This window comes from Carettochelys insculpta, chromosome 3, assembly GCF_033958435.1.
Source record: "Carettochelys insculpta isolate YL-2023 chromosome 3, ASM3395843v1, whole genome shotgun sequence".
NCBI classification, from domain to species: domain Eukaryota; kingdom Metazoa; phylum Chordata; order Testudines; family Carettochelyidae; genus Carettochelys; species Carettochelys insculpta.
The window spans coordinates 16,192,281-16,213,619 of record NC_134139.1 but is presented as its reverse complement, the minus strand read 5'-3'; the positions used below and the strand labels follow the sequence as shown (position 1 = coordinate 16,213,619).

Genomic DNA, 21,339 nt, shown 5'->3' with positions numbered 1-21,339 from the left:
TTTCCATCAGTGGGCAGTTGTGCCCACAGACAATTATGGAGCAGCACTGATTCACTCAGAGAGGACGGGTTACGTCATTCAAAAAATAGTTATTCTCAAGTGGGGTATGAAACGGGATAAACGGAACGGAAGGGATCGTGTCAGGACAGAGAATAAACAACATTAGGGAAAACAAATGAGTCCCAACATGTGGGATTAGTTCACAAAAATCAGCAGGAAAGAGAGCTCATGAGATTTCTCTCCCATCAGTCCTACTCATCATTCTATCAGTGTGGGAAAAAGTTCCTTGTGGCATTTGGAAGATAACATTCGGACACAGCAAGTACACTTGGCTGCATTGTAAATGCAACTCCATGTGAAAGGGCACCAATGGCAGAGAGAAACTGGGAAATAACCACTAAAAGGCTAGTTTAGAGACAGCTACTGTCTAGCGTGATAGCATCTGATGTGCAGCCCCTACAGTGAGAAAGAGAGAAAAAAAGAGCAAAAATAGCAGGGGGGTGTGTGTGTGTAGCTTGCACTTTTATATCACAAGCCTCGGGTATCCTGAAATGCTCAGTTTTGAAAAACAAAGCAAACTCTACATTCAAATACAGTACAATGAAGACAGCACTCTTTTGATAAAGTAAGATTACCAGGAATACTGAATGTTCCAGTCTGACTCACTGAATACCCATGGATCCTTATAGCAATATATACACGCCACACAGTTTACTAACGTTTCCACTAAGGTGAAGATCGGCGCAGTCACAGTCACGTGTTCCAGGGTTCGATTTAGCATGCCTAGGAGGAACGTGCTAAATCGAACCCTAAAGGTGCCCTAGTTGAACACGGTACTCCTCGGTGCCGCTGTTGCGAGGAGGAAGGGAAGTTGATGGGAGAAATTCTCCCATTGACCCATCACTGTGGGGATGTGCTGGAAATTCGACCTAAGGAAGGTCAACTCCAGCTACTCAAGTCTCGTAGCTGGAGTTGCGTAACCTAAGTCGAGTTTCCTCTCTAATATCAGCGGGGTAGCCATGCTAGTCTGTATCTGCAAAAACAACGAGAAGTCCTGAGGCACCTTATAGACTAACATATATTGGAGCACAAGCTTTCGTGAGCAAAGACCCACTTCGTCAGATGAGGCAGATCCTTTCTAGTGTAGCCCAGACCAAAGAATGAAAGATCAGCTGAGCCCTGATGTTCTACCCTTTAGACTGAAGCTCCACCATTATTTCAAAATATATGTTTCAACAATTACCATTCCGAGAATTAGTCCTATGCACTTAGCTGATTATTTAACAGATAAGATTAAATCACTAGAAAAAAAATGCAGCTTGAGAAATGCCTGAAGTTGATATCCGAGTTTCAGAAAGGCATTACGTGAATTTAAAACAAAGAACAGATTGTTACCAATGAAAGCAATTTCACTATTTACTTTCTTCTTTTAAAACATGTCAGTCTTTACTAGTTTTCCAAGGAGAAAAACTAAAATGATAGAGAGAAGAACAAGCATAAGATGATAGGTACACAAAGCCTGCTTTTCTCACAGCACAAAAACAAAGAGGCAAAACTTAAACAATTATAAAAAGTGAATGACAAAACCTGATTTTTAAGAAGTAGGGCGCACACAAAACTGCACTCGCCATGGTGTACTGAAATGGCACCTGGAATAGCTGCAATTACATATGAAGTCACTGGAGGAAAAATAGCTTTTTTGTGACTCAGTTCTCGTCCCTTCATTTGAAAGCAAAGATTTGTAGTTCAATTATTTAATGCCCCAATGTGACCTTCACTAATGACTAGGAAAGCAAATTTGATATCCTTCACATTTCTAGGTAAAAAACAGAACAGAACAAAGTGGGTCTGTACGTATTTTACATATAAAGCCTGGTGAAGAATATCAGAAATTCTGCGGCGCTGAAGTTGATTATTAGCCTGGTGAAGCAGAGGCCTCGATTTTAATTGAGGTGTTAATCAAAGAAACAGAGGGTATATCTACCCTGAAATTAAAAACTCATGGCTGGCCTCTGCCAGCTGTGTCAGCCTAAAAGATGATTTAATTGTGTGCAGACCCTTGGGCTCAGGATAGCACCCTACTTCTAGGATCTTGTGAGGGGTATGTGGGGTGTGTGTGTGTGTGTGTGTGTGTGTGTGTGTGGGGAATGGGGGGGAGCGCAAAGCTTGGGCTGCACCCTGAGCCAGAGGCTACATCTACACAATCAACATACGACACTGACTACAGCAAGCATCTATGCCACACGCTCTCTAAGAAACTGAGGAACCACTTGATCAAAATCCTTTACAATAAGCAAAAGATGATTAAAAATGAACTCTCTGAACTTGAAACTCTCAACAATCAGGCATCCATGCAAGACCCCACAGAACGAGACTTCACTTGTACTAGACAAGAAATTTATAAAACACACTTCCACTTCCTACAAAAAAGAAAAGAGAGTACATTTTCTAAATTACTTCACACCTCAGGATACTACAACTACAACAACGATAGCTCAACTAACAATATTGTTAACCTTTCCAGCTACCAACTCAGCCCAGCAAGAGAGTCTCTTATCCCGGGGTCTTTCCTTCTGCCCCACTTCCTCCACGAACTTACTACAATTCTGTGGTGACCTTGAGGCCTGTTGTGCAGCCTCCGTCTAAAGGAATTCTTCGAACACACCTATGAACAACAGTCTAACTCTCTCGACCCCCCCTACCAACACCAAAAGAAGAACTCTATGTGGACTCTCCCGATGGTTGTAGTGAAAGCCTGGATTTCTACGTACAATGCTTCCGCAACCATGCTCAGACTGACATTATACGCAAACAATACCAAATGAGACACAATCTCAACTATGCTGAACGCCATGCTGTCCACAGTCTCAAAAATAACCCAGACATTATAATCAAACCAGCTGACAAAGGGGGTGCCGTTGTCATCACGAGTAAGTCAGACTATGAATAGGAGGCAGCCAGACAACTCTCCAACACCACATTTTACAGACCTTCTCTGATTCCACTTTGGAATTCCAAAAGAAATTACAACAATTACTTAAGGAACTCCCTGCTGCTAGCCAGGACCTTATTCACTCAGACACACCATCTGAGCCCCATCCTGGTTTATTCTATTTACTTCCCAAAATCCACAAACCTGGAAACCCCGGATGCCCTATCATTTTGGTTACTGGCACCCTTACCACCGGACTATCCAGTTACGTGGACTCCCTCCTCAAACCCTATGCCACCAACACACCCAGTTATCTCTGAGATATCACTGACTTCCTGAGGAAATTACAAAACACTGGAAAAGTTCCTGACAACACCATCCTTGCCACCATGGATGCAGAGGCTCTGTACACTAATATTCCACATGAAGATGGATTACAAGTGATCAGGAATATCGTCCCTGCTGTCACCACAGCCAATCTGGTGTCTGACTTCTGTAACTTTGTTCTCACCCACAATTATTTCCGATTTGGGGACAATTTTACCTCCAGATTAGTGGACCTGCTATGGGCACCCGCATGGCCCCACAATATGCTAAATATATTTATGGCTGACCGGGAACAACGATTCCTCAGCTCTCATCCTCTATTACCCCTCCTCTCCTTATGATACATTGATGACGTCTTTATGATTTGGCCCCATGGTATAGAAACTCTAGAAGAATTCCACAGAGACTTTAACAGTCTGCACCCCACCATCAACTTATGCCTCAACTACTCCACGCAAGAGATATATTTCCTGGACACGACAGTTCAAATCAAGGATGGCCTGATTGGTACCACTCTCTACTGGAAACCCACTGATCACTATACTTACCTGCACGTTTCTAGCTTCCATCCTGCATGCACAACTACATCCATTGTTTACAATCAAGCCCTTAGGTACAATTGCATTTGCTCTGATCCCGACAGAGACTGAAAACTACAAGATCTTTACCAAATATTCATAAACCTGAATTACCCACCAGGAGAAATAAAAACAAATCAATAGGCCAGATCAATCAACAACAAATCAACTAAACATATCAACAGGGCCAACAGCTACTCCAAGATAGGCCCAAAAAAGCCAACAGAACAGAACACCACTGGTCATTACCTACAGCCCCCAACTCAAACCACTGCAACGCATTATTAAAGACCTACAACCTATCCTTAATCTGGATGCCACACTCCAGAAGGCCCTAGGTGACAGGCCTGTTCTCTCCTACAGACAACCTCCCAACCTTATGAGGATTCTCACCCACAACCACAGTCTGTACTGCAGGAACACCAATCCTGGAACTTTTCCTTGCAACAAGGCCCGTTGCCAACTTTGTCCACATATCTATTCTGGAAATACCATCACTGGACCTAACCAGATTATTCACAGACTCACAGGCACACTCTCATATTCCTCAACTAACATCATATATGCCATCATGTGCCAACAATGCCCAGATGCTTCGTATATTGGACAGACTTCAAACTCTCTTAGACAAAGAATTAATGAGCATAAAACAGACATAAAAACATTCCTGATTCACAAACCGGTCAGCCAGCACTTTAATGGAGTGGGCCGTTCTGTTAATGACCTGAAGGTTTGCATCTTACTGACGAGGATTTGTCACAATACTCTCCAAGGGTAAATTCTTGTACAATGTGTTCAGTACCCATTTGCTCACTAGACTAGGGCTGGGAGGCAGACCAAAAGGACAGAGGCCCCAATCTTTCAATATAATCCACAAAGAAGGATCCATTGCAGCTGTTTGCCTGCAAAAACTTGATGGCAGGATTGTGAACAGACTAACCTGCATACAAACTCTTGGAAACCATTCACAGACATCCTTAGTTTATAACCCATGACCTGTGCTCTGGGATGTTCCTTTAAAATGTTTTTCTTGGTCACATTTCATAGCGTTTCCTGACATCTCGAAACACATAGCTCCATTAGGATGGCAATTTGTTTTGCCTGATTACCTTCCAGTGTGGTTTGGCAGAATTTTATTATATTGTTTTGAAATTCTTTCATTTTTACTGTCCTAGCTACGGTACAGCTCAAGAGTCTGGAAACTCTGACTCCTGAGCTTTTGTTACCCAGTCCTGCTAAACAAATACTTTCAGTATCTGTGCCTCTGTTTACTAATCAGTAAAACGGTCATAATTTTACTTGCTATGAGGCTTGATTGACTGTAAATCACTCTGTGGTCCTGAAGGGAAAGTGAATTTAAAGAAGTCATTATTTGTTGCTTAGCCATAAAAGAATCTGACTTCAGGAAAGGAGATGCAATAAGGGAATATAGTGAGAGTAATTTACAGAATTAATTTCTTGGTTCAGCCTTTCTTGCATCATATTGCAGTGCAAAATGATTAATTTATTTCATCTGTTATTGAATCACTTATTGTTGAATAATTTGACTTGACACTGGAACAAAGAACATTGCTTCTGAACTCAAACACTTTTGATATTACCTTTTCATAAAATCCTGGTTTGCATTATTCCACTTTGCTGTCAGAAAAGTATTCTGTATACCATAGTATTACATAAGAACAGCTACACTGGGTCAAAACAAAGGTCCATCTAGCCCAGTATTTTGTCTTCAGACAGTGACTAATGCCAGATGCCCCCAGGGGAGTGAACAGAACAGGTAATCAAGTGATCCCTCTCCTGTCGTCCATTCCGCACTATTGGCAGTGATAATAGTAATTAATGATGTATTTCTTGTCGTTAATTGTGAATTTAAAACCACATTTTAACTCAGGGGCATTCCAGCAAAGTGGAATAATGCAAACCAGAATTTCATGAAAAGGTAATATCAAAAGTGTTTGAGTTCAGAAGCAATGTTCTTTGTTCCAGTGTCAAGTCAAATTATTCAACAGTAAGTGATTCAATAACAGATGAAATAAATTAATCATTTTTCACTGCAATACGATGCAAGAAAGGCTGAACCAAGAAATTAATTCTGTAAATTACTCTCACTATATTCCCTTATTGCACCTCCTTTCCTGAAGTCAGATTCTTTTATGGCTAAGCAACAAATAATGACTTCTTTAAATTCACTTTCCCTTCAGGACCACAGAGTGATTTACAGTCAATCAAGCCTCATAGCAACTATAACCATTTTACTGATTAGTAAACAGAGGCACAGATACTGAAAGTATTTGTTTAGCAGGACTGGGTAACAAGCTCGGGAGTCAGAGTTTGAAGACTCTTGAGCTGTACCGTAGCTAGGGCAGTAAAAATGAAAGAATTCCAAAACAATATAATAAAATTCTGCCAAACCACATTGGAAGGAGATCAGGCAAAACAAATAGCCATCCTAATGGAGTTATGTGTTTAGAGATTTCAGGAAACTCTATGAAATGTGACCAAGAAAAACATTTTAAAGGAACATCCCAGAGCACAGGTCATGGGTTATAAGCTAAGGATGTCTGTGAATGGTTTCCAAGAGTTTGTATGCAGGTTAGTCTGTTCACAATCCTGCCATCAAGTTTTTGCAGGCAAACAGCTGCAATGGATCCTCCTTTGTGGATTATATTGAAAAATTGGGGCCTCTGTCCTTTTGGTCTGCCTCCCAGCCCTAGTCTAGTGAGCAAATGGGTACTGATCACATTGTACAAGAATTTGCCCTTGGAATGTTTTTTTGATGTAAGTGCTGCTTATGTTTCTGTTTCAAAATTAAATAGAACTACATTTAGAAATATGAAGGTATACAAAGAGAAACTCGTGGTTAGTATGAGTTAGCTACCCTCTCTGTAAATAGAATGATCCCCATTGTTGGGTTTAGCTAAAGTTAGGTCTGGTACATGAGCTTATTCTAAACATTAAAAATAAGGGATGAGGAATCTTTGCAGAAGGACAAGACGACTGGGCCCTGGCAGTATATCAATGAGCTTTCAGTACTTGGCGAATATCTTTAAATTTACTTCCAATACATACACATGAGGAAAGCTTGCAGGAGAACAGCTAGCTGGGGTAGAGAAAACTCTTCCGTAATTCAAGCCACGTAAATGCATGGTTGCAAGCAGTACAGCATGCCATAAATACATCATCTAACTCTGTTTGTGCTTACTGCTACCCATGCTCTTGTACCAACACGCACCTCTAGCAAACAGTTAAGTGACTAAAATGTCTAAAGAAATATTCATCTCCCATAGCAACATCTAGAAGCAGAAGCAAATATCAGAACACTAGTTTCCAGGGTATCAAGCTAAAACAGAAAAAAAAAAATGCTTAAAAACAAAGATCCAGGATGCTATATGACTATCTGCTGATGAATTCTGTGGACTTTGCTCACTTTGGCTTAACTGACCATAGATCTGTGAAAAATACCATTTAACTTGATTAAAGTATAAAAAGTTTATAGATGTACCTGGATGTATTCTAGCTGAGAAACGTGTTAGTTTGGAGGAAAGAATTCCAAACATTTGGAAGATTCTGTTCGTCATGCCTTCTAGAAATGTACCACTTAAATCTACTTTAATAATAAATCTAATATAACAATTTTACAGAGGCTGGAAAAGGTGATGATATAAGCAACACCTCAAATCACAATTAGCTGGATGGGAAAGTGGGTACATGACCTACATATTCTATAATGCATGAGTCTATTAACACCCGATTCAAAAGAAAAGCTAGGCACACAACGTAAACCACCCACATTTAAGAGGTTTACGCTCCTTTCTATACATATCATACCATTCTGAATGGCGCATACCAACACTTTTGTCTCAGAAGTAGATAGCTATGGCTTCCATTTCCACGTGGGGTGAGGAGTCTTCCAATACTAAAACTAGAGCACAAAAACAAAAGAGGTTTGCTGCAGTTAGAGATAAGGCCTTCTGACAGTATGTGGCAGTGGTTTTCAACCGGTGTGCTGAGACACACTGGTGTACCGTCTAAGTGTGCTGTGAAATTGCCTCCATTTCCCCTTGCTGCTGTTTTTTGTGCAGCTACCATGGGGGGTGGGGGGGAGGAGTCTCAGCTGGTGCAGGGTTGGTCAATCCACACCCCTGTGGGCCACTGTGAAGGGAAATGCCAACACAGCAAGAGCCCATTTGTGTGGGTAGGCAGCTGAAATGATGCTTCCTGGGTGGAAGGAGCTGGCAGGGAACCCCCTCCCCGCCCTGCTGTGGCAAGGAGGGAGGGAGGGCAGGAGCCTGTTGGAAGTGGGATGCAGTTTAAATGCCACGGCCTGGCTCCAATGGGCTAGGAGGAAGGGGAGCATGTCTGCTTTCTGGACCTTTCCCCGGCCCTCTGTGAATAATCGAACATTTCAACGGTTACTCAGTTACCCAACATTCCATTTAACCTCCTCTAGCTTGTTCTATGCACTACTATATGCATCCCTCTCTAGGGAAACCATACCCACAATAAATGTAAGTAAATGTGTTGTTTGTGTGCTGTGGAATTGTTTGTCTCTTTGAAGTGGGCCATGCTACTGAAAAAGCTGGGAACCACCGGTATGTGGAACTGATTCCACGTTGCATGTCCTGTGCACCCTGGGTTTAACATACCACCAGAGCTACATCAATATAGATCTCAGTGCAGACTTACTGCAGCAGCAAATGAAACTGAGTTTGGTATTCAACGTTTTGATGTATGGCTGTGGCTTCTCTGAAGAAAGCTGCGTTTTAAAAAACGAAGATCACTGTCTTGATGTAAGAACACACATTTCAAAATGCAAATAGTTATGTTAGCGCAGTAACAAGTTTTTGCTGAGAAGACTGGCAGCTGGGATGTGTTACTCTGTTTCTCCCGTTTGTGCACTTGTTCTTTGAGGAGGGATTTAGTATCATGCTGTCATAGGCTGGAAGATAAAAGGATATTCATTATCATCTTGTCTTGAGTATTTTCATGTTCTGCTTCACAACTACTTCCCCTCTGTAGCAAGGGGAAAGGTGGATAAGTTCAAAACTCTCCTTTCCTTGGTTTTGTATCACTGCTGTCAAGGTGACTGTCACTCTTGCAGCTGTCTATATTGAGGACGATCTAGAACAAGAGGTTTTGAGTAGGTGCAGACAAAGAGTCTGGCTCTTAGTTGATAGATCTTTCAACAGGTTTGGCAAGGAAATGCTGAGTGCTTTGTAAGTGGGGTCTGTAATTTGTGCTCCCTCACATTGCTGCATGCATTCTTCTTCAGCTGATGAACAGGGCTGGATTTATGGACCCGGGTGCCTGAACTGTGGCCTGCCCCATCCACTCTGGCCCAGGTTGGCTGTCGTCACACCCCTAATCATGCACTGCATCTTCCTAAGTGCAATGCCTTACTGAATTTAATCTTCCTGATTTCTGACCAAGTCTCCAATTTGTCAAGATTGTTTTGAGTTCTAATCCCCTTTCAGCTTGGCATCATTCTCAAATTTTATAACCACACTCTACTCCATTATCCAAGTCATTACGGAAAATGTTGAACAACACCAGATCCCAGGATAGACCTCTGTGCACCCCACTAGATGTGTCCTCCCAGTTTAACAGTGAACCATTGATCAATAGCCTGAGTAAGTCCTATAGAACCTTGAAGACTAACAAATATATTTATCAGGTAATGAGCTTGTGTGGTTAAGAAAATCTGAAGAAGTGGATCTGACCCATGAAAGCTCATTACCTAATAAATACATCTGTTAGTCTTTGAAATCTGAAGTAAATCTTAGCAACGAAAGCGCGTTACCTACTAAATAAATTTGTTAGCTTTTAAGGTGCTACAGGACTGCTTGTTTTTGGGTACATTAGTAAATCTGAGGGCGTTCTATCAGGAGCTGGATTTTCCATTTTTTCCATCTCTTCCTCTAATTTTCCTTTCTCTAGATTGTTACCCTAATCCACTTAGACCATTCGTTTCCAGCCTTTTCCAGACAGGGACCCATTTTGACAATTCAGGAAGACTTGGTGACTCAAGGCAATTCAAAATCGGGGAGGGAGGGAGGGAGGGAAGGCAGAGCTGTAACTAGCTAATTTTGTGCCTGAGGCAATATAAAATTGTGCTCCCTCATGTTTATATATTCTTAATAGTTAGCTCATAGAAAAGGGATATATATTCATAAAATAACACATTTACTATAGTTAATCAGAGTTATGGTGGTGCAGAGACACTCATCCCCAAACTGCTCCCCCCAGCTTCAACCCCATACCCAAGGGCTAGAGGAGTCACATTGAGGAAGCAGGAGTCACTAAGGGGCTGCAGGGGGCTAGGGAAGTCACACTCAGGCTGGGGGGGGCTCAGGGAGTCACACTCAGGGGCTAGGAGTGTCACATTCAGGGACTGGAGGGGGCCAGAGGAGTCACATTGAGGAAGTCGGAGTCACTCAGGCTCTGCAGGGGGCTAGGGAAGTCACACTCAGGGGCTGGAGAGGTCTAGAGGGGGCTAGAGGAATCATACTCAGAGGCCAGGAGTCACTCAGGGGCTGAAGGGGACTAAGGGTGTCTCACTCAGGGCCTGAAGGGGTCTAGGGGAGTCACACTCAGAGGTTAGGACCCACTTGGGCTGAAGGGGGCTAAGGGTGACTCACTCAGGGGCTAGGAGAATCACACTTAGGGGCTAGCAGTCACGCAGAGGCTGGGGGGGGAGCTGGGGAGGCACAGGGACCCCTGCAGCTGGAAGTCAGCTGGGACATGGAGCTCCAGCCGGCAGCGCCAGCCGCCTGGGTGTGGGGAGAACCCCGACCCCTGTGGCTGGAAGCCAGCTGGGGCAGAGCCCTGGCTGGCAGCACCAGCTGGGGAAACCCTACTGGGGCATGGGTGGACCCACACCTCCTGCAGAGATTGGAAGCCAGGGAGCTGATCAGCTCTGCCTTCCCTCCCAGTCTCGGACCCAGGCCTCCTCCTTACCTGACCTGGACGCTGCTACTCAGGTATGCACTTCTCTGGCCTGCAGCTGAAATGGCTCTCAGTGTAATTGATTGGATTAACTACCCTATGGCTGTTAATCCAAGTAAGAAGTTGAGAACCACTTCAAGAGTGAGAGTGGCTTCTTAATAGCCACCTGTAGAGCCGCCCAGCCCAGCCCAACCGACCACTCTTTTGAAGTGTAATCGTGACCCATGTTTGGGTCCTGACCCATTGGTTGAGAAACTCTGCCTTAGACCTTTACGCTTGCTGCAAACCAATAGTTTTCCACCTGTAGTTTACAGTTCTTGATGACAAAACATGGAGAATGGACTGGTCACATGGCGTGGTTTCGTCTGACTTCCATCTGCTGCACTGGATTAGAAGACTGTTTTACACACACACACACACAAAGACTGTTCTCATATTACTTTTCCATGTAAACAATTCCTGTAGCTACCACAGGAATGTTATGCAATCCTAAGTGAGCCATGCTCAGTCCTCACACACACCAGGAGTGAAGGATTACCCAGTCTTGAATCTGCGTAACCACACAAAGATTGAGACTACTGCTCTGCTGAGGATAGTGGTAATTCTTAACGGAGTACAACCACACAAAAAATGATGTAAAAAAGGGATAAAAGTGTTGTCACTGCAATGCACAGTAAGAACGTGAAAAGTAGCATGAAAAAGGGGGGAAAAACATTAATTGTGCCCATTTTTGTTTTTCCAGAGTTCAGCATGAGTAGCAGCAAGCACAGAGTTTCAAATATGATAAGTGGGGATATTTATTTTCATAAGCATGCTGCACTTCTGCTGTTTAAAATGTTCAGATTTGATGCATACAATAAATGGCAAAAACTAAAAACTGTGCTTTTGTCCAGAGTTGTTTTCTCAGAAGGCTCACACTAGTGCAGCATTATGTAATCTGAGGATGTTGCATTGAAACATCTACCGTGATGCATCACATCACATATACATATCTCATGCAACTAAAGAGGTCATTGAGTTCAGTCCCCTGTAGGACTGCCCCAGAACCTTGAAAGGTCTCGTCAAGGACTGAACTCACAACCCTGGTTTTACACGGCCAATTCTTTAACCACTGAGCTATCCCTCCCCATTGCAGGCCTCACAAGTTATTTTAGAATCCATTAATATTCTGCAACATATAGCAAGATGTGGTATGACTTCATCAAAATTTGGATACTCCCAGAAAATTGGGATGGGAAGCCCTGTTTGCCCAGTTGGTTTGATATGAATGCATTTCTGATACAATTAGACTCTCCATTTATAACCAAATACAGCACTATTTTACAATAAACTTTGAATTGTGACATTTGAAAAACCCTCGGGTAAAGTGCAAAGCATTTTCATAATCCTTCATCCAACAGACAATGGTGTTCAGAGCATCTCCCAATTTTTCATTATCTTGGTATTACATGAACTGAACAAGAGAACACCGCTGACCATCACATACCGCCCCCACCTACGGCCTCTTCAGCGCATCATCAGTGATCTGCAACCCATCCTGAACAATGATCCTTCACTCTCACAGACCTTGGGAGGCAGGCCTGTCCTCGCTTACAGACAGCCGGCCAACCTTAAACAAATCCTCACTAACCACTACAAATCACAAACCAGTGACTCTAGGCCTGGAACCAGCCCCTGCAACAGTCCTCGCTGCCGACTCTGCTCACATAGCGACACCAGTGACATCATCACAGGACCTCACACCAACTATACCATCAGCGGCTCCTTTACCTGCACATCTACTAATATAATATATGCCATCATGTGCCAGAAATGCCCCACTGTAATTTATATTGGCCAAACCGGACAGTCTCTCTGTAAAAGAATAAATGGACATAAACCAGACATCAGGAACGGTAATGTACAGAAGCCTGTGGGAGAACATTTCAGTCTCTCTGGACACTCAGTGGCAGATTTAAGGGTGACAGTCCGGAAACAAAAAAATTTCAGACATCAAATGGAGAGAGAAATCTCTGAGTTGCAATGTATTTGCAAATTTGACTCCATTAACCACGGATCAAACGGAGACTGGGAGTGGCTCGCAGCTTACAAAGACAGTTTCTCTGCTCTGGGTTAGATGCTGACAATGGCTCACATCCCCCTGTCTGATCTGACTTGTTTTTTCCTCTTTTGATAAGTACTGTTGATACTGGGCCATTTCCACCTTGCTGAAGAGAACTTGCCACCTCTGGCCCTCCCCCTTTACTGGGAGCCCACTCTTTAAATACCCCTCTGAAACCACCCCCCCACTCATGCATCTGATGAAGTGGGTCTTTGCCCATAAAAGCTTATGCTCCAAAATATGTTAGTCTATAAGGTGCCACAAGACTTTTTGTTGTTCTTGAAGATACAGACTAACACGGCTACCTCTCTGATACTTGAGACTCTCAAAGTAACAATTACTAAATCAGCACAGAAAAATGTTACCACTTTTTCAGACTGAAAAAAATATGTCAATGTAGATGGGACTGAATAGAAAAATTTACAGAGGCTGGAGGTTGAGACCACTGGGTATTGTTCAGTAACTGCTTTTATGTTAATTTTTTTGAAAATTTGCCAGTTATTATTTTGATCTTTAAATGACAGAGGATTATTTGCAACCATGCACATACACATTAACTTTCTTATGCCCCTACCTCTCCAATCTTCCACTAACTTCATATAACTGTTGCTCCCATCTAAGTGTTACAGGCAAATCGATTTTAATCAGCATATCTAATTACGAAGAATATATATGTATTTATTTAAATGTTATATACAATAAAAGTATTAAACAAAGTTGATATCTTAACCATCTGATGCTGAAAAGTTAATTCTGTTCTTTTTTGAACCCATGACTATTTCATGTGTGTTTTCATTTCTAGCCTTTGCCTTCTTCCTATTTTAGAGATCATATTTAACCTGTTGCGATTTCCTTTTTTAAGTAGTTGCTCAATCCTCTACCAACTTTTTACCCTAGATGAACTCAGAGGTGTCATAGCTTGCTAGCAGAATAATGGTCACCCTTGCTCTGGCTTATTTATACCTGGCCCTGCAGATTTCCAAGACCAGCATCTGATGAAGTGAGTCTGTGCTCACGAAAGCTCATGCTCAAAACTTTTCTTTTAGTTTATAAGGTGCCACAGGTGCTGTAGCAGATCCAAACTAACACAGCTACCCCTCCGATACTTCAGAATTTCTTATCCATTCTGCCAACTAAAATGTGTGTAAACAGGAAGCCTGATACCACACAAGTCATGTGTGTATAATGTCTAAATTAGTTAATTATCTTGCATTTGTGATCATCCAGCTCATGTTTCTTTTCATTACTGAAAAGGGAGCTGAGTCACAATTACTCTGAATATCTGCTTCCAGATGTTGCCAGGACACTGTTCATACATTATTGATTGAGATTAACTGAACCTTTGGATTAGTTGTTTTGGACAAAAATCATTAATGTCCTTTTCAAAGGCATAAAGGAACAGTGTTAGTACATCAGAAATAGCATGAATAATAAGCCAGTCTTCTAGATAAAGGATAATTATTCTAGATAATGGAAAATTAGTCAAAAATTATGATGGTGGCTCATGCCAGAGGTTCAGATAATGGATATGTATAAACATCAATACAATACCAATTCAACTATTATATTAAATATGTATGAAATCAACTTATTACTATCGTGAAAACTGTGTGTGGTCACTGGTTAGGTACAACAGTACAGTACTTAAAAAAACTGAACACACAGGATTGGGAAATTACAGCAATAATCTTTTTTGTTGGCATAACGGATGGATCACTTGCATTCTTCTTTGTTCAGAATGTTTGCTTTCTTGGATGTCCATGTCTGCCTAATGACAGAATTGTGAGTAAAATCACTTTCCAATAATGCTTGGGTGACTTATTTAAGTAAGTGTGGACAAAGTACAGAATCAAGGCACATTAAAACCAGAACTAATACATTTTATAAATAAAGCATTCAGTGTCTACAGGAGAACTTCTGGAGTCTGAATTCTCTGTAAAACAGATCATAAATACCACCTTGTATTTTACATTCTATGACTTTTGCCTCAGATGGGAAAAAATGAGAGATGACGTAATCACTGTCAAAATCCCAGGATGAAGGACAGGTTACTTTTACATAACTGTGCATTTCAGTAGCACTTTCCGTCCAAGCATCCCAAAGTGCTTTGAAGCATTAGGGTGAAATCCACCCACACACGGGGCCCACGAGAGTCTATGTGCTACCTAATTAGACCTCACTTTAGAATTCCATTCAGCGTTCCCTGAAAACTGAGGGCTTGGATGACTTCCTGGGAGCGATCCAGGTGCTGCCCAGCTGATGAGCAGAGTGCCCATAGCCACGCACAGTGGGCAGCATGTGTTTCTAATGGTGGTGCACAACCACGTGACTTGGTGCACATAGCAAAATTTATTGCCCATGAATGGAAAAAATGAGAGGGAACGCTAATCCCAGTAAGTAAATATTACCTATGTGATGTAGGGTCCTGTGCAGGATCTCTGCCCCAGGCTGATTTTCACCCAATAATGAATTAAACCTTGCAACACCTCTGAGTTCTCCCCACTCATTTTACAGATTACGGACTTGAGGCACAAAGGGATTAAATGGAAGTCACCGTATGTGTTTTGAGTCCACTAACCACATAAACTAGGCTCATGAAATTAGTCTTCAATTAAAAAAAACTAAACAAAACACAAACCCAGATTCTGATACTCATACTAACAATGCATAGCATATTCCTCCATGAGTAATCCTAGTGCCTAACAAGATTTAATTCGAACCACTCATGGAGTAAGGTGGGAAGGGGAGTAGAACATGGCCTTTAGCAGGGAACCACTTGAAGGTGTGGCAGGGCCCAGCAGAAAAATAACCGCTCATCTGACCTGAAACTACTATATTTTTATCACATGAGCCCTGTATGCAGTATTCTTACAGCTCTCTATAGCATAGCATCTTCCAGTCAACAAGCACAACGAAAGCTGTTGGCTTCAGGCTTTTCATTTTTTCTCTATGCCACAGTATGTTACACTAACTTCAGTGGAGGTCAGGTGCTGTGTGGTTCAGGATCTATCCCATACTTCTAACAAGCAGGAATCTGACTACTGGAAGCAAATCAAGTTATACCAGAGTTAAATTGGTCCCACGTGCCTGCTGTTTAAATGCAATATGAGACTTTCTCCACAGGCTAAAATACAGCACTTAAAATACTACTTTAATGATCGCTCCAAATCCTGCAGTAACCCTAGCATGATTTGTTGTATTTTCCACAGTTAATGATACTTTATATTTCAAAGAGTAAAATGAACAACTAAATTGTTTCCTTTTCTCTCACAACACAGTGACAGAGAAGCCCAGTCTCGCATTACAGTAGTAGTGTTCAGTACTCTGCTACAGGACACATCAACAAGGGAAAATACAGGAAAGCAAACTGAGTATCAGCTCAAGGTGTGAAGGTAATGTACACAGGCTGCAGTGCCCTAAAGCCCAGGCATGTCCTCATTCAGAAGTAACATAGCCTTTATTCAGTGTAACCCCATCTTTAGATTGCTATGAACTAAGGCCACTTTACTTCAGATTCAGTGCATCCACATGTGGTAAGATGGAATCGAACGTCAATGGGGATGGATTTAAAAAAAAAAAAAAGCCAACAAGCAGTCCTGTCTCATCTTAAAGACTAACAATTTTATTTATTAGGTAATGAGCATTTGCGGCGAAGATCCACTTCTATGAAAGCTCATTACCTAATAAATAAACCTGCTATTCTTCAAGGTGCTACAGGACTGCTCGGTTTTTGTGAAGCTCCAAACTAATGGCTACTACCCGTTTGAAATGACGTGCATTGATGACACACCTGTAGGCAACATCTACGCTGGTAATTGAGTGACAAAACTTTTGTCCTTCAAAGGAGCTTGAAGCCACCTCCCCAAACCAGAAAAGTTTTGCAGCAATAAATACAAATGTAAAGGGTGCTTTGCAGTAGGACGTGTTTAGAACTATTAGAAGCAGGGCTTTTTTCGTGCTGGTACAGGACAGAATGCTGTACTGGCACCGTGGCAGTCCCAGCCAGGGGTTGGGGGACGCTGCCAGCCTCACGACTGGAAGCTGGCTGAGGTGCAGAGCTCCACCAGCAGCCCCAGCCACATGAACCCCGCCAGGGCTGGGGAAGCCCTGGCAGATCTAGCCCCTGGGTTGGGAGCCAGCTGGGGCATGGAGCCCCGCTGGCTGATCCAGCCCTGAAGACCTGGCTCTTCTTTCTCTTGCAAAAACAAGCACTGATTAGAAATATTCTGTCAAATATTAAATATTACACTACCTGACTGTTGCGAACAGGACTGTGTCGACACAGCCATATCGCCAAGCTGTGTAGTGTAGAAAATTGAGTCACACCGTTAAGTTCCTGAGTGCTCCAGTGCACACAAACCCTTATTGTACTGGCCTAAAAAGAACAAACTCCAACAACAGAGGCAGAAAATAAAAAGCGGACAAAATAGCTTTACACACTGAAAAATATGCTAAGTTCTTATCAACATTCATCTAGAGTAGGCAAAACCAACCAACCAATCTGACATTTTTTGCATTCAAGTAAGATTTCTCCTTTCTTACTTGCCACACTCTTACTAATTCCAAATGTGGAATTGGGAGATTACAACAAATCATGATATTTTGACCCCCTCATATTTAGGAGGAAGCCACCTGCATCCCCTGGTAGGGTGTGAATATCTCAGTGTCAATACCCAACCTTGAATGTACACACAAAAATTCAACCTACCTGTTTACTGAACACAGGGCATTTATTTTATGTGCTCTTATACTCTAGGTGAGTAGTGCTCAACCAGAGGTATACGAACCCCTGGAGTATACAGAGGTCTTCCAGCGAATATGTCAACTCATTCAGATTATGCCTAGTTTTACAACTGACTACACAAAAAGGGTTAGCAACATCAGTACAAAGTCAAATTTCCCACGGTGACTTGTTTATACTGCTCTGTACACTAGACACTGAAATGCAAGTGCAATGGTTTTATTCCTATTGATTTATTTTAATATACAGTAGAAAGGAGAAAGTTTTTCAGTAACAGAATTGCTGTAACACTTTTGTACTTCTAAGCCTGATTTTGTAAGCAAGTGGTTTTTAAGTGAGGTGAAATTGTGGGGGTTGTGAGACAAATCAGACTCCTGAAAGGGGTATGAAAACCTGAAGTGGCTGAGGGCCACTGACCCATGGGGTGGGGACTTTCCATTCCATCGCTCAGTCCCATACAGTCCCTCAGCCTTCTCTGTCCTGCATAAAACTAGTCCCAGAGCTTGCTATATTTGGGCTTTTTTGTTAATGGGGTTTCATGAATTTCTCATTTCCGACAGAATGGTGTGAAGAAACTTTAAATGGCGTGAAAAATAGGCTTTGCTTTTAGAGTCCATTTTCCATCTGCCTCATCTTAGTGCCAAGACAGCATGAGCTACAAATAGCTAGCAGGCTATAACAAGAAGTCTTAAAACAATGAAAATACAGTATTAGCTGCCAGGTACACCAAGTACTGTACGAAACTGGCACTGTTGACATTATAGACAGGCAGGGTTTTCACAACTGAATTAAATGATATTTGGACTGCTATTCCCTTAGGATCAATATATACAGCGAAAAACTGAAGGGGATAAGCTAAGTTTCTGGTAGAGCATCAGCTTCCTGTTTTTTTTCTTAGGCTTTGTCTACACTGGTGAGTGATAAAGTTTCATTGTTCACAGGTGCATAACTCGTACACCCACAAATGACAAAAGCTTTGCCATAGCACGGGTGGCCAAATCGTGGCTTTGGCTCTTTGAACAATGAAATGCAGCTCCTGCTTGGAGCCATGCACAGGGACTGCTTACAGCTGCTCTGCTCATGTGCCCCAGTGCCTGGAAGGAGATGCACATGGGGGCAGCTCCAGTGTGTCGCAGGCATCATAGGCATTGGGTTACAGTGGGGGCAGGAGGGTGCCTGGCTCTAGTCTACCAGTGCCTTGTAGCAGAAGCGTTCTCCTGCTGACTCGGCAAATGTGCTCACGTGGGTGAAGATTTTGTCGTCAAAAGCGCTGACAAAGAGCGTTTACACTGCCTGACTTTTAGTGACATGGCTATGCTGACCGCCGGTCACTAAAAGCTGTGTAGTGTAGATATACCTTTAAATACACTTTCTCCAGATGATGTTGACTCCCCTCCTTCCCCTTGCAGCTTCTCACAAGGACAATGAAGAACAGAAGTCAACACCATCATTTATTGGAGTTCTGCTGTGTCAGCCGTTAACAGAGAGGCTGTCAGAGCAACTGCTGCAAGGTTATGTGATGTCTCCTAAAAATTTTCCATTGAGGGAGACTGGATTTCAACATCCCATTTCCTTCCTTGTCTATCATAAAGATGCTTTACTGTGTTCCCTGCCACGCCAACTGGGATGCTGTTTTCTATTCCTGTTTGACAACTCTATGGAGTTGTTTTGTTTAATTTGTTGTTTTGGGGCTCTCTTAAAAGCAGCCCCAGCCAGAAGCTTTTCCAATTGGTGCTTTATTTCTAAATATGTAGGTCATTTTCTATTTTCTGGTCTTGTAACATCCAGTGTCTACTATGAGTATTGGAGTTCTTTATAGAAGGTTTCATTTTTTTTCTAGTTATTTCCCACTACTGCTACTGACAATTCAGCATGGCTTTGCAGGGGAAGGTCACAAGCATTTTAAATCACCATATAGCTAGCCCACCTCAGAGTAGATTTAAATGTTAAAACTGGCACTACTTTTGTTAAAGATGAAGAGCAAATCTAAAATAAAAACCAAACAAATCCCAGATACATATGCTGTCTTCAGTGTAACCAAGCTGCAGGAGGCATTCAGCCCAGAAATGTACATATCCTTTCAGAAATGAAACGTCAACTATTCCGTGAAATTCTCTGGAATGTTCACAGATTTCTACACAGAAAAGTTACACTGATTTAACTATATCAGTTTATTTTGTGAATGCCTGGACTTTCATACCAAGATGGGACAATTTTATATGTAGCCACGACTTTAGACACCTAAACGTATATTAAAAGATTTTATACACAAGCAGGTTGATACATATCACCTATATTGGTACAACAGTAACCTTTACAGTTATATTGGAAATACTATATTAATATCGATGTGGTGGGGTGTATGGAGTGTACAGGGAGGGGTAGTATGTCCACTTTGGTCCCCGCCTGTCACTCAGCTCTCACTTGTGGCTCCAAGTAGCTGCAGCCACACCGTGGGCAACGGCTTTGACAGGCCGGCCAAACCAGGCGTGTGTAACCGATGGGGCTCAAACCCTCGGTGAATTTTTGGATGTGCCTACCCAGCATGTGAGGTCAGTTCCGGCGGACTGGGCGGAAGAGATCATTTAGATCCAACAGCCAAGAAGGTGGTTCTGCAACGCTTTGCAGAAAGTGAAGGGCTTGACAAGGCACGAAAGACGTCAAGGCCCATCCACTGCAACCAAAGAAGTTACCAGTCGTGACAATTCTACGTACCACTGGTGCCTGACTTCCAAGGTTGAGAGAGTGGGATTGCTCCCGTGTAACAGCTCTACCACTTAAAAAGCTTTCACGCACAGGTCCTGTGCATTTAATTTAATTTAATTTGTCATCGTCGGATCGAAGGACTACCATTAAATGGATGTGGTAATACCTACAGAGGCCTGTGTTTATGTATTTATACCAATACAGCTTACGGGAAGGCAAAGAAAGGTTACTCACCGTAGTAACGGTGGTTCTTCGAGATGTGTCCCCGTGGGTGCTCCACATTAGGTGTCGGGCTCGCCCGGCGCCGCAGATCGGGTCTTCCAAGCAGTTTCTGCCGGACCGCGCATGCGCCGGTGCGCGCCGCTCCCCCGCGCGCTCCCGGCCATGTGCGCGATCCGGTCCCCGCCAGTTCCTTGACCAACCGCCTCGGATGCTCCTGCAAAACACTAAACAGAGATCCGGAGCGGGGAGGATGGGCGGGTAGTGGAGCACCCACGGGGACACATCTCGAAGAACCACCGTTACTACGGTGAGTAACCTTTATTTCTTCTTCGAGTGTCCCCGTGGGTGCTCCACATTAGGTGACTACCCAGCAGTAACCCAAGATAGGAGGTGGGTAATCGGATTATGTGCAGCTTGTCCCCGAGAGGACCGCTGCCGAGAGATGGGTATCCTCTTGGAATACCCTGTGAAGGGCGTAATGTTTGGCGAAGGTGTCACAGGATGACCAGGTCGCCACTCTGCAAATGTCTTTTAGCGCAACGCCCTTGAAAAAAGGCTGTTGATGCTGCCACCGCCCTAGTGGAATGAGCCCTGGGCGTGGCCAGTAAAGGAGTCTTTTTGAGTTTGTAGCACATTTTTATGCAAGATACGATGTGCTTAGAGATTCTCTGCGAAGAGAGACATTCTCCTTTTGATTTGGGAGCGATAGAGACTAGGAGCCTATCCATTCTCCGGAAGGACTTGGTCCTGTCCATATAGAAAGCTAGCGCCTGCTCACGTCCAGGAG

The 21,339-nt window shown here is 42.9% G+C and overlaps 1 protein-coding gene across 1 annotated transcript in view; it reads right to left on the bottom strand.

Moving 5' to 3' along the window:
• COMMD1 (copper metabolism domain containing 1) overlaps positions 1-21,339 on the bottom strand; it is a 130,594-nt gene that overhangs the window by 8,384 nt on the left and 100,871 nt on the right. The window lies entirely within an intron of this gene.